Source organism: Stegostoma tigrinum, chromosome 7 (assembly GCF_030684315.1).
Source record: "Stegostoma tigrinum isolate sSteTig4 chromosome 7, sSteTig4.hap1, whole genome shotgun sequence".
Taxonomy (NCBI): Eukaryota; Metazoa; Chordata; class Chondrichthyes; order Orectolobiformes; family Stegostomatidae; genus Stegostoma; species Stegostoma tigrinum.
In genome coordinates, this window is record NC_081360.1 from 97211620 (window position 1) to 97225238 (window position 13619).

Below are 13619 nucleotides of genomic sequence, written 5' to 3' on the forward strand. Positions count from 1 at the left end.
ATCCCTCTAGCCACATGTTCAACTCCTCTCTCTCCCTATTCCTCGCCTCACTAGTACGTGGCACAGGCAACAAACCAGAGACAACAACTCTGTTCATCCAAGCTCTCAGCTTCCATCCTAGCTGCCTGAATTTTTGCCTTAAATCCCCATCTCTCTTCCTACCTATGTCGTTGGTGCCAAAGTGGACCACGACTTGGGGCTGCTCCCCCTCCCCCTTAAGGATCCCAAAAACACGATCAGAGACATTACGCACCCTGGCAGGCACTAAGTGTGTTTTCTCAGACTCTATAAGCTGCTCAGGCGCTAAATGCTCCATTGCCACGTAAACACGAGAGATGAGGATTTTGATTGACAGCTAGGTCCCCCACCCGATAGAGCGCATGTGTAAGCCTTGATCCGACGTCTAGAAGGACGGATGCGCATGCGATCCGACGGACAGGAGACGGGGGTCTTGCGCACGCGCAATGAAGGGGTCCGGCAGGAGCCGGGCAGACGCATGCGCCGTCTGAAACGTTCGCGCGGGGCGTGTCGGGTGCGCCTGCGTGCTGCTACCGCCTCTTGGTGTCTACTAGACGGGTCGACGACCTGGTCGGGTGAGACCGGCCACCACCCACGACAAACCGTGCAGCCGTCACCCTGGAGAGCGGACTTTGACCGGTCAGCACCGGCTCTGGTCCATAGCACGAGCGGCTGGAGGAAAGGCCTGTGGCCTGTCTTCTTGGCGACCGGTTACTGAGGTAACGTATGAGGCTCGCTGCTGGGGGGGAGACCGTGAGGCTGCAGGTAACCGAGGGCCCGGCAGTTCGTATGGGACATTGGGCAGCAGCATCATCCCCCGAGAGACACCTGGGTTCAGATGTCAGGCCAGAGAACCGAACACATGTACACAAAACAGCAAAGAAGGTTCGCCAGACCTGGATGAACACAGCCGGCTAAGCAGCATCAGAGGAGCAGGAAAGCTGATGCTGCTTGGCCTGCTGTGTTCATCCAGCTTCACACCTTATTATCTCAAATTCTCCAGCATCTGCAGTTCCCACTATCAAAGAAGGTTCACCACGTTCTCATGATGCGGAGGTGCTGGTCTTGGACTGGAGTGGACAAGGTCAGAAATCACACCACACCAGCTTATAGTCCAACAGGTTTATATTTGCAATCACAAACTTTTGGAGTGTAGCCCCTTTGTCAGGTGAAGTGTCAAATAAACCTGTTGGACTATAACCTGGTGTGGTGGATTTCTGACCTTGTCGCAGAGTCAGTGCTGCAGGAGCACGGCACTGTTGGAGTGTCAGTACGAGTGAGCACCACACTGTCAGAGGGTCAGCGCTGAGGGAGCGTGGCGCTGTTAAGGTTTTCAGGGTCAAGGGAGCTCCTTGTTCTCTGTACTCTCGGGGGCTGGGCAGACTGGAGGCTTGTCCTTGAGGGTTTGAGTGCTGACAGGGCTGCACATTCAGCGAATCAGCCAATTAGACACTGTTATATGTCTGCGCATCAGTACTGAGGGACTCCTAGGGATGTGGGGCTTGGGTCGTCATTGTTGAGGCCCTGGTGCTAGAATGTGACCCACCTTTACACCTTGAAATGTTGGCCCTGTTTCTCTGCCTGCAGGTGTAGTCAGTGTTATGAGATGGTTGTGTGACAATACTCCCATTGTCTGTTCAGGTGGCTGTAACATTTCACTAAGAAAGAGCCATGAATTCATCCCACTGCCCTGGCCGGTATTTATGCTTCAGTAAGCTTAATTTAAAGCAGATCACCTGCTTGTTATCACACGGCTCTCCTCGTGGTCATATTGTGTGCCGTTTGGGTACTTTATATCTTACATGACATTTGTGATTAGACTGCAATGTTACTTTAATATTTTTAATCATTTGTGGGGCATGGCCCACACTGGCTGGATCAGCACTTTTTAATTGCCTGTCTCTAATTGCCCTTCAGAAGGTGGTGGTGAGCTGCTTTCTTGAACTGCTGCAGTCCACATGCTGAGGGTTGACCCACAATGCCATTAGGAGGAAATTGCAGAATTTTGACCCAGTGACAGTGAAGGAGCAGCAGTATGTTTCCAGGTTAGGATGGTGAGTGGCTTGGAGGGTTACTTGCAGGTGGTGGTGTTCCCATGTATCTGCTGCACTTGTCCTTCTAGATGAAAGTGATTGTGTGTTTGGAAGGCGATGTGTAAGGATCTTTGCTGAATTTTTGCAGTGCATCTTGTAGATAGTACACACTGCTGCCACTGACTGTCGGTGGTGGAGGGAGTGGATGCTTGTGGATGTGGTGCCAATCAAGTAGGCTGCTTTGTCCTGAATGGTATCAAGCTTTTCGAGTGTTGTTGGCGCTGTACCCATCTAGGCAAGTGAGAACTGTTTCATCACGCTTCTAACTTAAGTCTTGTGGATGATGGACAGACTTTGGGGAGTTAGGAGGCGAGTTACTCACTACAGTGTTCTTAGCCTCCGACCTGCTCTTGTAGCTACTGTGTTTATGTGGCAAGTCCTGCTGAGTTTCTGATTAATGGCGGCCCCCAGGATATTGATACTGGAAGCACCATTGAATGTCTAGGAGCTGTGGTTCGATATTCTCTAATAAGAGACAATCATTGCCTGGCATTTGTGTGGCATGAATGTTATTTGCCATTTGTCAGCTGAATCCTGGATGTTGTCCAGATCTTGTTGCATTAGAACATCGATTGCTTCAGTATCTGAGGGGTTGCAATTAGTGATGAACATTATGCAATCGTCGTCGAACATCCCCATTTCTTAGGGTCGAGAGAAGGTCTTATAGTACTTTTAAATATTGGGAGATCAAGAAGGACACTACCAATGGAAGTTTTTCTTCATTTCTACACAGTCATGTTTATTGACAACTACCTGGTTGATTGTGGTTCCACCCTGACACTGGCTAGCCTTTGAACCCCTCATTTGAAACTAGGGGCAGGAATAGGCTTTTCAGTCTCTTGAGTGTCCATCACCATTTGATAAGATCACAGTTGATCTGATTGTAACCTCAGATCTACAATCCCTTGTCCCCCTCATTATCTTTTACCCCTTTGATCAACAAGAATTTAAAAATATTCGAGTATTCTGCTTCCACTGTCTTTCTGCGAAGAGTTCCAAAGAATTACCTCAACATTGAAATGAGCAACTCTTGATTTTTAAGCAGTGGTCCAGATTCTCCCACTGGTGAAATATTCTGTCAACATCTACCATGTAAAGTCATCATAGAATCTTGTATGTTTCAATCAATCCACCTCTTGCTTTTTTAAACTGCAGCAGATAAAATTTGAGCTTATATAAGCTCTCCTCATAAGAAAACCCATGCATTCCATGTATTGGTCTGGTAAACTGTCTCTAAACTGCTTCGAGTGCATTTACATCCATCCTTAAATAGGATGACCAATGCTGTGTACACAGTACTACAGATGTGGTCTCACCATGCCCTGTATAACTGAAGCATACCTTCCTACTTTTGTATTTGATTCCCCTCTTAATAAATTATAACATTATGCTGGTTTTCTAATTACTTGCTGTAAATGCCTACCAAACTTTTGTGATTTGGACCCAGATCCCTCTGTGTCTCAGAGATAAGATGCTATTTTTAAAAATTCCCCCTGTTATACCTTATTAATGACTGAGTTTCTAATCTGGCACCACCATCCCACAAATCCTCCCCCCACCCCCTGAAAACAAAGAAAGCAGCTTTTATCTCTTACTTAAGACCTTGTCAACGTATTCCTGGAAGTTCCATCACATGATTACCCCCCCAGTCAGAGAGCCTTTTTTAAACATTTCCGCTGTTTCTATAAGTAATACGTGAGGAAAATGGGACTGAAATAATCTTTATGAATATCCCTTTTGAAATGCCAAAGGAAAACATGTGGCACATCTGGCATATGTAGGAGGGTTAGTAGACCTGGTCACTCCACTCTGATTTTGCCCAAATTGCTTCTGTTCAACTTTTGCCAACATTTCCGGTCTTTGCAAAGTGATTCACTTTGAGTTATGGACTTCAGAAAAATATTTGCTGCAAGATTTCCTTCAAAGAGTCGAATAGTTGCCATTGCAGGATTTGTGTTCCCTGAATAATGAATGGCCTGGACAGAGTGGATGTTGGGAAGATGCTTCCATTGATAGGAGAGACTATGACCCAAGGTCACAGTCTTAGAGTAAAGGGAAGACCTTTTAGAACGGGGATAAAGAGAAACTTCTTCAGCCAGAGAGTGGTGAACCTATGGAATTCATTGCCACAGAAGGCTGCGGAGGCCAGGTCATTGAGTACATTTAAGACTGAGGTAGATAGGTTCTTGATGATCAAGGGTTACGGGGAGAAAGCGAGAGAATGGGGTTGAGGAACTTATTAGCCATAATTGAATGGTGGAGCAGGCCTGATGGGCTGAGTGGCCTAATTTCTGCTCCTATGTCTTATGGTCTTCAACTGGACATATATTTTACTGTTGTGTAATGAAATAGTGGTTATTTTAGTCAGATCCTTGAATGGGATTCTAGCACCTTCAATGTTTAAAAACATTGTCTAATGTTTAATGCAGCCCCACTGACTAGGAAGATTCGGGATTAATTGCAGAACTAAGTTTGCTGATCTCAGTTATGAGGTGTTCTATTAACGCTACATCTGAGATCAGACAGCTCGACTTTTATCAGCAATCAAACCAACTCTGCTGGGCTTGGTTTCAAAGTAGAGAATGAATCTCAGCCAGAGATTCAATTGCTTAAAGATTAGCACTGACCTGATTAAGATCTATGAAGTACTGAAAAGACTTGATAGCATATTGATAGGTTATTCATGTTTGACAGATTGGGGAGAATCATAATATACAAGTTTAAACTCTGAGAATTTTGAAAGTTAGGCATTCCTTCCAGAGGGTAGTGAGCTGCTGCAATACTTTGCAGTTAGGCGTGCTTACTTCTGACTCTCTGCAATGCCTTCAGGACGGAACTGCGCAGAGAGCATATCATAAAGAAGGTAACTTTATAGATTACACAGAATCCTTTTGCTCTCCTGTACTAGCTTTGACTATCCGTGGCAGAGGATTTTCTAGCTATCCTGATGTGGGCCAGGCTTAATTGGCTAGTTGTTTGTTTGTTGTCTTGTTTCATTTGTGTCGTGTCATAATACTGGCTTCATTGCTGCTGTGTCATGGCAGAGAACATACTGTTTCCATCTTTAAAATTTGTTTAGTGAATATTGCTGAAAAATATAAATGTTGAACAAGATGTGTACTCACTGACTGAGATATTTCCTTGTAGTGAGATTCTGCCAACATTTCACGCGAGGATCAAGCATGAATAAGGGCCACTTCTGCAAAAGTACTGAAGGTGCCAGTAAAACTGTACCTAAGTGTAGTTAGTGTTGGATAAAACTCAGAAATAAAACAAGCTGTCAAATTAAACATAGGGCACGATGATGAACAAATTCATTTTGAGAAAGTAATTAAATTTTTTCAAAGGTTATGCAGTCATCAGTTTTTAGTATTATAAAATTATGAATTCTTAATAGGTTAGATACAGTGAAGCTAGATACTCTGTTCCAGATTCGCCTAATGAGTCGGCACAATCTTAAAGTTAGGCTCAAAAATAGAAGTTGCTGGAAAAGCTCAGCAGATCTGGCAGCAACAACAAAGAAAAAATCAGTTAACGTTTCGGGTCCAGTGACCCTTCCTCTGAACCTCTGCAACTTCTATTTTTGTTCCTGATTTACAGCATCCACAGTTCTTTCGGCTTTCTTAGTTAAGCTCTTCTGAAATAAAATCAGGGAACATATTTTCACGTTGCTGAAAGAAGCTCGAGGTCAGAGGTTTTCACTTTGCACTTATCATGAACGAAACATAAGCAAACCAACTTTAGAAAGGAAAGAACAATGCGTACAGCAAATCATAGACCAGTCGTTCTCTGTCTGGGCATGAAAAAACGCTGGAGGATGAAATAAGGGAAAATCCAAAGCTATTTTATAAGTATATTAGGGGCAAGTGGATAATCAGGAAAAGTGTAGGGCCCATTAGAAATAAAAGTGGCATTCTGTCTGTCAAGTCAGAAGACACATGCGAGGTTTTGAATGGGTACTTTGCATCCTCATTCACTATAGTGAAGCACAGCGTGAATCTAGAAATCGGGGAGGAGATCTGTGATAAACTTGAAAACAAAGCACAGAGAGTGAAGAAGTACCAGTGTTTTTAGCAGACTTAAAGTTGGATAAATCCCAAGACTATGAAAAGATGTATTTTGGTCTGTAGGCAGAGGCAAGGAAGGAGATCCTGGAGGCCATAACATTAGTTTTTAAAATCTCTAATGGCAATGGGAGAATTATCAGGACGATTCAAGAAGGAAGGGGATAAAACAGGAAACCATAGACCAGTGCGACTAACATCAGTGATAAGGAAGTTTCTCGGGATGATAAATGAGAGAGATGTATTAATCAAGGGTAGTCAGCATGGTTTGGTTAAGGAGGAGTTAAATTCAATCACGTTTGTTAGACATTTTCGAGGAATTGACTAGGTGTGAAGATAAGGGCGATGCAGTCTATGCAGACTTCAGTAAAACTTCTAACAAGGTGTCATGTGGAAGACTGATCAAGAAGGTAAGGGCTCATGGGATCCAGGACAATTTGACAAATTGGATATAAATTTGGCATGGTGACAGGACGCAGAGGGTACAAGTGAAAGGTTGTTTTGTGACAGTGTTTATCATGTTTATCAGATAAAGTTTAAAATCCTGAGAAGTGTGAATTGATGCATTTCAGGACTAACAAAACAAAGAAGTACATGATGAATGAATGTATCTGGGAAATAGTGTGGATCAGCAGCACTTTAGCGTGCATGTCCGAGTATAGTGTGCAGTCACCGAGCAGAGTTTCATAGCCAAGTTCAGCACCCGAAGAAAGCCTCAACTGGGAGCTTGGATTCATGTTGCTCTACAGGTGACCCCACCCCACAATTCACTCTCACGCACTCTAATGCGTGTACATCAACACACACTTACACACACATTTTCTCTTTCACACTCTCTCTTCCCTTCACGTAAATACACACATGCTGTCTCTGCGAGCACACACAATGTCTCTCTCTCTCTCTCCCCCTTGCTCGCCCAGGTGCGGACTCTGTCTCTCTCCCCCTACCTTGCCTGGATGTGAACTCTCTCTTTCTCTCGCTGCCACCCACGTTTGTGTTTTCAAATAAACCTGTTGGACTGTAACCTGGTGTTGTGTAATTTGTGACATGTGTCCTTGATGTTGCCTGGTTTGGAATGTTTAAGCTTTGTAGAGAGGTTAGGCAGGCTGGAGTTGTTCTCTTTAGAGCTGAGAAGGCTGAAGGGGCCACTTAATTGAGGTCTACAAAATTGAGGGACATCATTAGCTTAGGTGGGAGACTTTTCCCCTTAGTGGAAAGGTCAATAACTAGAATGCATAGAGGTTTAGAGGGGATTAAAGAAAAATCCTTTCACCTAGAAGGTGGTGGGTATCTGGAGCTCAATACTTGGAAGGGTGGTAGAGGCAGAAGCCATCACATGACTAAACACAGTAGCATACAAGGCTACAGGTCAAGTATTAGGAAATGGACTGAGAGAAGAAAGCTGCTTGATGACTGACATGGGAACAGTAGACCAACAGGCCTCATTCTGTGCTGTAATATTTGGCTCTAACGTGTTCCCTTTCTGAAGTTGGTTTTCTTGTGTTTCAGCCCTAATGAGTGCAAGATGACATGCTGTTTATCAACCTTTAAGTTGTACTACCATCAAATGTTTGGGAACACTTTTTCTGCTGTGGATATCTCATTTCATTGGATGGTGGATGAACTGAAATTTTCAAGACTGAAATGGATTTGTTTTAATTAAGAAAGAGATGTGAATCAAAGGCAAGTAAGTAGAATTGAGGTACAGATCAGCTTTTAATAGTGGAACAGGCTCATGTGGCTAAATGACCTACTCCTACTTCAGTGTTTGCTACTGTTCAACTGTATGTACTTGGAGTTAATGATTTCTGAAGATTTCAAGTAAAGGGTTCAAACTGTTTTTTTAGCGATCTTCCAGCCTCTTGGTCTTAATGAGACCGGGCATTTCAACATCTTGGCTTGCAGCTGACTGCACAAGAGCATTAGTACTTGTAATGCAATATAAATGCCTTTAATTGCTTACGTGACGTTCCATGAGTGACAAAAACAAAATCATTGCCAACTGCTTGACTCAAAAGTGAATTATCGAATAAATTGAATTGAGCAGTTAAACCAAGTGGGAATTTAATGCTAAGAAAAGATTGCTCAAATGGTTTCAATGAAGACACTAGGGATGCAAATCATTGCAACTTGGAGCGTAGGTGTCCCTATGGCCCGTCAAACTGATACTGCTGTTTGAAAATGCTGCTGGTGCTTAGTCCCATGTTCTTTGTGTCAGTGACCATGATCTTACCTGATCCTCACTTGTCCTTGTTATGTTCTTTATTGTTGGTGGTGGAAGTCAATTCTGTAAATAAATTTAAAGATGCGTGAGATTGACCAGTGAGGATCAGGCACATACGTAATTATGCACAAAGAATAGGGACTTAGGTCCAAGGGCCAATGCCATTAACAGCCCGTAGGCATGATGGTCTACATGGATGACTCCTGTGCTGCGGGCTGCAATGAGATACATCCAGTGTCTTAACTCTACTACTTGATCTTTTTTTCTTAGCATTAAATTTCAACTCTCTTACTGCTTAATTCAAATGATTGGGTAATTCACTTTTGGTTCTCTGTCACTGGCCTTGACAATGATTTTGGTTCTTTTGTTTTAGAGAAGGAAATCTGCTGTTCTTATCCAGTGTAGCCTACAAGTGACTCCATACCCATAGCAAAGTTGTTGACTCTTAACTGCCCTCTGAAATGGCCTAGGGCGTCGATCAGCAGATGGGCAATAAGTGTAGCTTTGCCAGTAACACTCAAGTCCCCTGTGAGAATATTTTTTAAGACGTCGTTGATCTAGTAATCCTTTGGTCCAGGCTAAAAACATGGGTTCAGATTCCACCATGATAGCTGATGAAATTTAAATTCAATTGAAAAGTCTGGAATTGAAAGCTGACTTTAATATCAGTGATTGTAGAGCAGTCATCACTTGTCATTGTGAGCCCACCGTGTTCACTAATCCTTTTTGGAAAGAAACTCTGCCAACCTTACCTGGTTGCTAACTTGCTAACCCATAACTACCCTCTGAAATGCATGAGTAATCCACTCAGTCCAAGATCAGTTGGGGATGGGCAACACATGCTGGGTTTTCTTTACTCATATCCCATGAAAGAATTTTTATAAAATCAAAATCCAATCTTTCTTCACTAATGTTTCTACTACAAACCAATCTTTATACATGTATTGCCTCTCAATTTTTAAATAGCTAGTTTTGATTTATTTTTTACAAAGGGGTCCACATTAGCTGTTGACACTAAATTAGGCAGCATTGTAGACTATGTAAATGATAGTCTATTGATATCTCTTTGTAATTTTATGTTAACTGAATGAGCAAATAGAGTTCAGAGTGAGCAAGTGTGAATTTGCCCATTTTGGACGAAAAATGATATATCATGGTACTTTCTAGAAGGTATGAAGTTAAATAGATCAGGTGCAGGTGCGTAGATCTTTAAAATGCCATGAAGAAGTCCAGAAAACAATCAAGAAAGCTAATGTAATTCTGGCCTTCAGATATTAAAAGACTGGACTACAAGGATACAGAAGTTATGCTATAATTATGCAAAACACCGAGCACTGAGCAGATCTGGGCACTGCACCTTAGGAAGGACTTATATTGTTCTTCCTCCAAGGCCAATAAGCTTACAAGAATGATACTACACTTAAGGGGTTAAGTTATGTGCAGATATTACACAAATTCAATCTGTTTTCTCTAGAACTTAAAAGGTAAAGGGGTGACCATATCAAGTTCTTTTGAGGTATTAACAGGAAAAGGCAGGTTAGCTAAAGACAAACTATTTCCACTGTTTGGATATTCTAGATCTAGGGAGCATAGTTTGAGAATTCGAGCCAGGTTATTCAAGAGAAATGTTAGGAAGCAATTATACACATAAAGGGTTGAAGGTATTTGAAAGTCTCTTTCACAAACAAAGTAAATGCTGAATCAGTTGTTAATTTTAAGTCTGAGTTGGATCATTTTTTGTGAAGCAGAGGTATAAAGAGATATAGCCAAAGGTAGCTACATGGAGTTAGACCACACATCAGCCATGAGCTCAACAAATGGTGGAACAGGCTCAAGGGGCTAAATGGCCTTCTGTTCCTGTGTGTGTGCACGCCTTTTCTTTTAATAGATCAATGTAAGTTATTTTAAGAACAGTTATTGACTCATTTTTAGAGTTTGAACAATGATTTCACAAGCAGTTTAGTGCTAGTCGTCTTTTACCAGCCAGATTGGTGAAGATAAGTCTTTCCTCAGGCTCGCCGATGACTCTTGGTGTGGGGCCAGCATAATTAATAAAATGGTCCATCAGATCGGGAGTCTTGGTTTTAATTATTTTCTCCAAGTGCTTGAATGCATGGTTCAATGAGAAGTGTGAAGGTTTACTTTACACCTAAATGTATGCTTTGAGGAAATAGTAAATAAGCTTTCATTTTAAATCTTTGCCTTTCATGACATTGTGACTTTGTAAAACTTTAACAATCGAAGATGTTTGAAAATGTTTTCACTATTGCAGCATGTAACAATTTGGCCCATCAGCTATGAGAAACTGATGTGATACTTTTGTCACATCTATACTGTTCTATTCCAACATGTGTCTGGCCAGCTTCCCGTCTTGGGCACAGTCCTGTGAACCATGTTAGGTGTTTTTATTACATTAAAGGTATTGTACAATGGCAGTTATTGTTATTGCACCATACGTACTTGATGAAATACTTGCTGAGATAGCATTGATTAATTCAGTTGCCTGGCGAAATCGTATTTGCGGCAACATGGAACTTGAAAGTACCATCACAACTTGAATGTAAGTGTTTAAATGATGTAATCTTGATCTCATTGACATTCATGAGCAACATTGATAACATACTGTAGAAAGCAAGAATTTATTGGCAAAATTGCTTGTTGCTTTAGATAACCACTGCAGCTTCCCAGACTACATTTATACTGATAGAGCACCTGGCTAACCAAGCAAACTGCATGATGCAAATGACTGGATTTTACCTGGCCTGTTTCATATAATATTTGTTCTTGCAGAATGTTAAAAGTCTCTGCATTAATAAGTCCTGTATTTTACAAGTTAATGTTGAAACCGGTTAAAACCTGACATATAGGTTTGCTTCTTGTAACAGTGTTTCAGGTACTGTAGGTACTGGGCTTGAAAATGCGTGTGTATGAACTATGGTTCAGTGACATTTGCCCATTGGAGTCGGATATTGTGGGTCACACCTCACCTTAGAACCTAGAACACAGAAATCTGGGCTGTCGTGTACTGTTGGAGGATCTTGCTGACCAACCTCTTATGTGAATAGAAAAGATCCCATGGTGCTATTCCTAAGGAAGAGCAGGGGATTATCCCTAGTGGTAATATTTATTCCTTAATCAAAATCACTTAAAAGAATATAGTTGCTCGTTATTGCATTGGCATTCGTGGAAACAAATTGTATCCATAATTAACTGTTGCATTTCCTACACCACAACAGTGACCGCATTTCAAATTATATTTCACAGACCCTGAAGTGTTTTGGGGTGTCCCAAGGTTGTGAAGGCACTATATATACGCAGCTTTTATTGGATTCTTCTCGTCTCCTTGTTCTCAGCATGCAAAGTTCAGTGTGATAACTAATGGGCTAGATAGCCAAGTCGTGCACTTGCCCCGTGTTTTACAAAAATTGTATGAGATCAAAAGAGGCGCTTAGATTTCCACATGCCAAACATTGAAATGCAAATTCAAACTAGAGTTTATTGTAACTTTTTGATCTGATTTTAATGAACAATTTAAACACAATACCAAAGTCTACAATAAAAGATATTGCAATTAAATTTCTAATTGTTTTATAGATGAAGCACTTGTTTTACATTTTTCTGCAGTGCTGTTAGGATAGTGAGAAGGACTTTTTTTGCCCTAATTTTATTTCTGTCACCCTTTACTTTATTTGTTCATGTGATGTGGACATTACCGGTTAGGCCACCATTTATTGCCCATCCCTAATTGCCCAGCAGGCAGTTGAGAGTCAAACACATTGCTGAGAGCTTGGAGTCACACATAGGCCAGATGAGGCAAGGATCGCAGATTTCCTTACCTGATGGAGTTTAGCAGAGGCACATCAAGTCTGCACTGACTTATCTAAGCTAACCCATTTTCCTGCATGAGACCCACGGTCTTGAATGTTACGATATTTCAAGTAGCCTTCCATGTACTTTTTAAAGGTAGTGAAGTTTCCTGCCTCTACTACCTGCCTAGGCGGTGCATACCACTCACTGGGTGAGAGGTTTTCCTCAAAATCCTTCTAAACTCTTGCCCTTTTACTTTAAAATTATGCTCCCTCATTATTGACCTTTCAGCTAAGAGGAACAGCTGCTTCCTGTTCACCTTATCCATGCCTCTCACAGTCTGTGTACCTCAGATAACAAAGCGTGGGGCTGAATAAACTCAGCAGGCCAAGCCGCATCCTAGGAGCACAAAAGCTGACGTTTTGGGCCTAGACTCTTCTTCAGAAAAGGGGGATGGGGAGAAGATTCTGAAATAAATAGGGAGAGAGAGAGAGGCGGACCAAAGATGGAAAGAGGAGAAGATAGGTGGAGAGTGGTTTTATGTACCTCAATCAGGTCTCCTCTCAGCCCTCTCTGTGCTGAAGGAAACAACCCAAGCTGATCCAGCATCTCATCATAGCTGAAGTGTTCTAACCCATGCAACGTTCTGGTGAATATACTCTGCACCCCCTCCAGTGCAATCACATTCCTTCTGTAAAGTTGACAACCCGAATTGCATGCATTGCTCCAGCTATGGCCTAATCAATGTTTCATATATACCATGACCAATAAGAAATCCAGTACTCATCCTTGTGGCATGCAGTGGACAACAGCCTCCAGTCACAGACAACCTTCTATCTCAATCCTCTGTTTCTGATTACTAAACCAGTATTGGATCTATTTTGCCAAGTCACCATGGATCCCATGTGCTTTTATCTTCTTATCAGAGACATTAGTGAACCAGATGGGTTTTTACAACGATTGACAATGGTCACCACTAGACTGAAATAAATAGGCAGTCTTTTATTAATTGCATTCAAATCTCACCAACTGTTATGGTAGGATTCTAACCCCTGTCCTCAGAACATTAACCTGGGGTTCTAAATGACCAGTCTACCACTAGGCCACCACCTCCCGAAGTGTTTTCATGTGTTGAGAGCAGCAAGATATGATGCACTGAAGTAATAAACAAATATATTTTCCTTAACTAGCTATGCTATGTCAAAGCCATAGTGGGCAATGTCTGATAGTTATAATGGATCCTATATTTGAATTGCCTAGGTTTGAGCTTCCATTTGCTCACTATGTCTGCCAAAAAGCTTCTGGTCACTGGATTGTGATTAGGTGCTGAAACTCCTATTTTTTTTTCTCTTCTGAACAATGGGATGCTAATGCCAAAGTAGAGTGAGGCAGAATAAAGGCAAATGAAAACAT

General features: G+C 42.0%; 1 protein-coding gene across 6 annotated transcripts in view; it reads left to right on the top strand.

The window, feature by feature from the left end:
- The first annotated feature begins 517 nt into the window (after positions 1-517).
- Positions 518-13619, top strand: part of sec22a (SEC22 homolog A, vesicle trafficking protein) — a 77697-nt gene continuing 64595 nt past the window's right edge. Inside the window, exons 1-3 of one of the 6 annotated variants that reach the window (XM_059647533.1) lie at positions 518-737; positions 1936-2072; positions 7685-7862. The gene's annotated coding sequence lies outside the window, so the exon portion shown is untranslated. The remainder of the gene's footprint in view (positions 738-1935; positions 2073-7684; positions 7863-13619) is intronic. The other 5 variants (XM_059647535.1, XM_059647534.1, XM_059647536.1 and 2 more) reach the window with 5 other exon arrangements.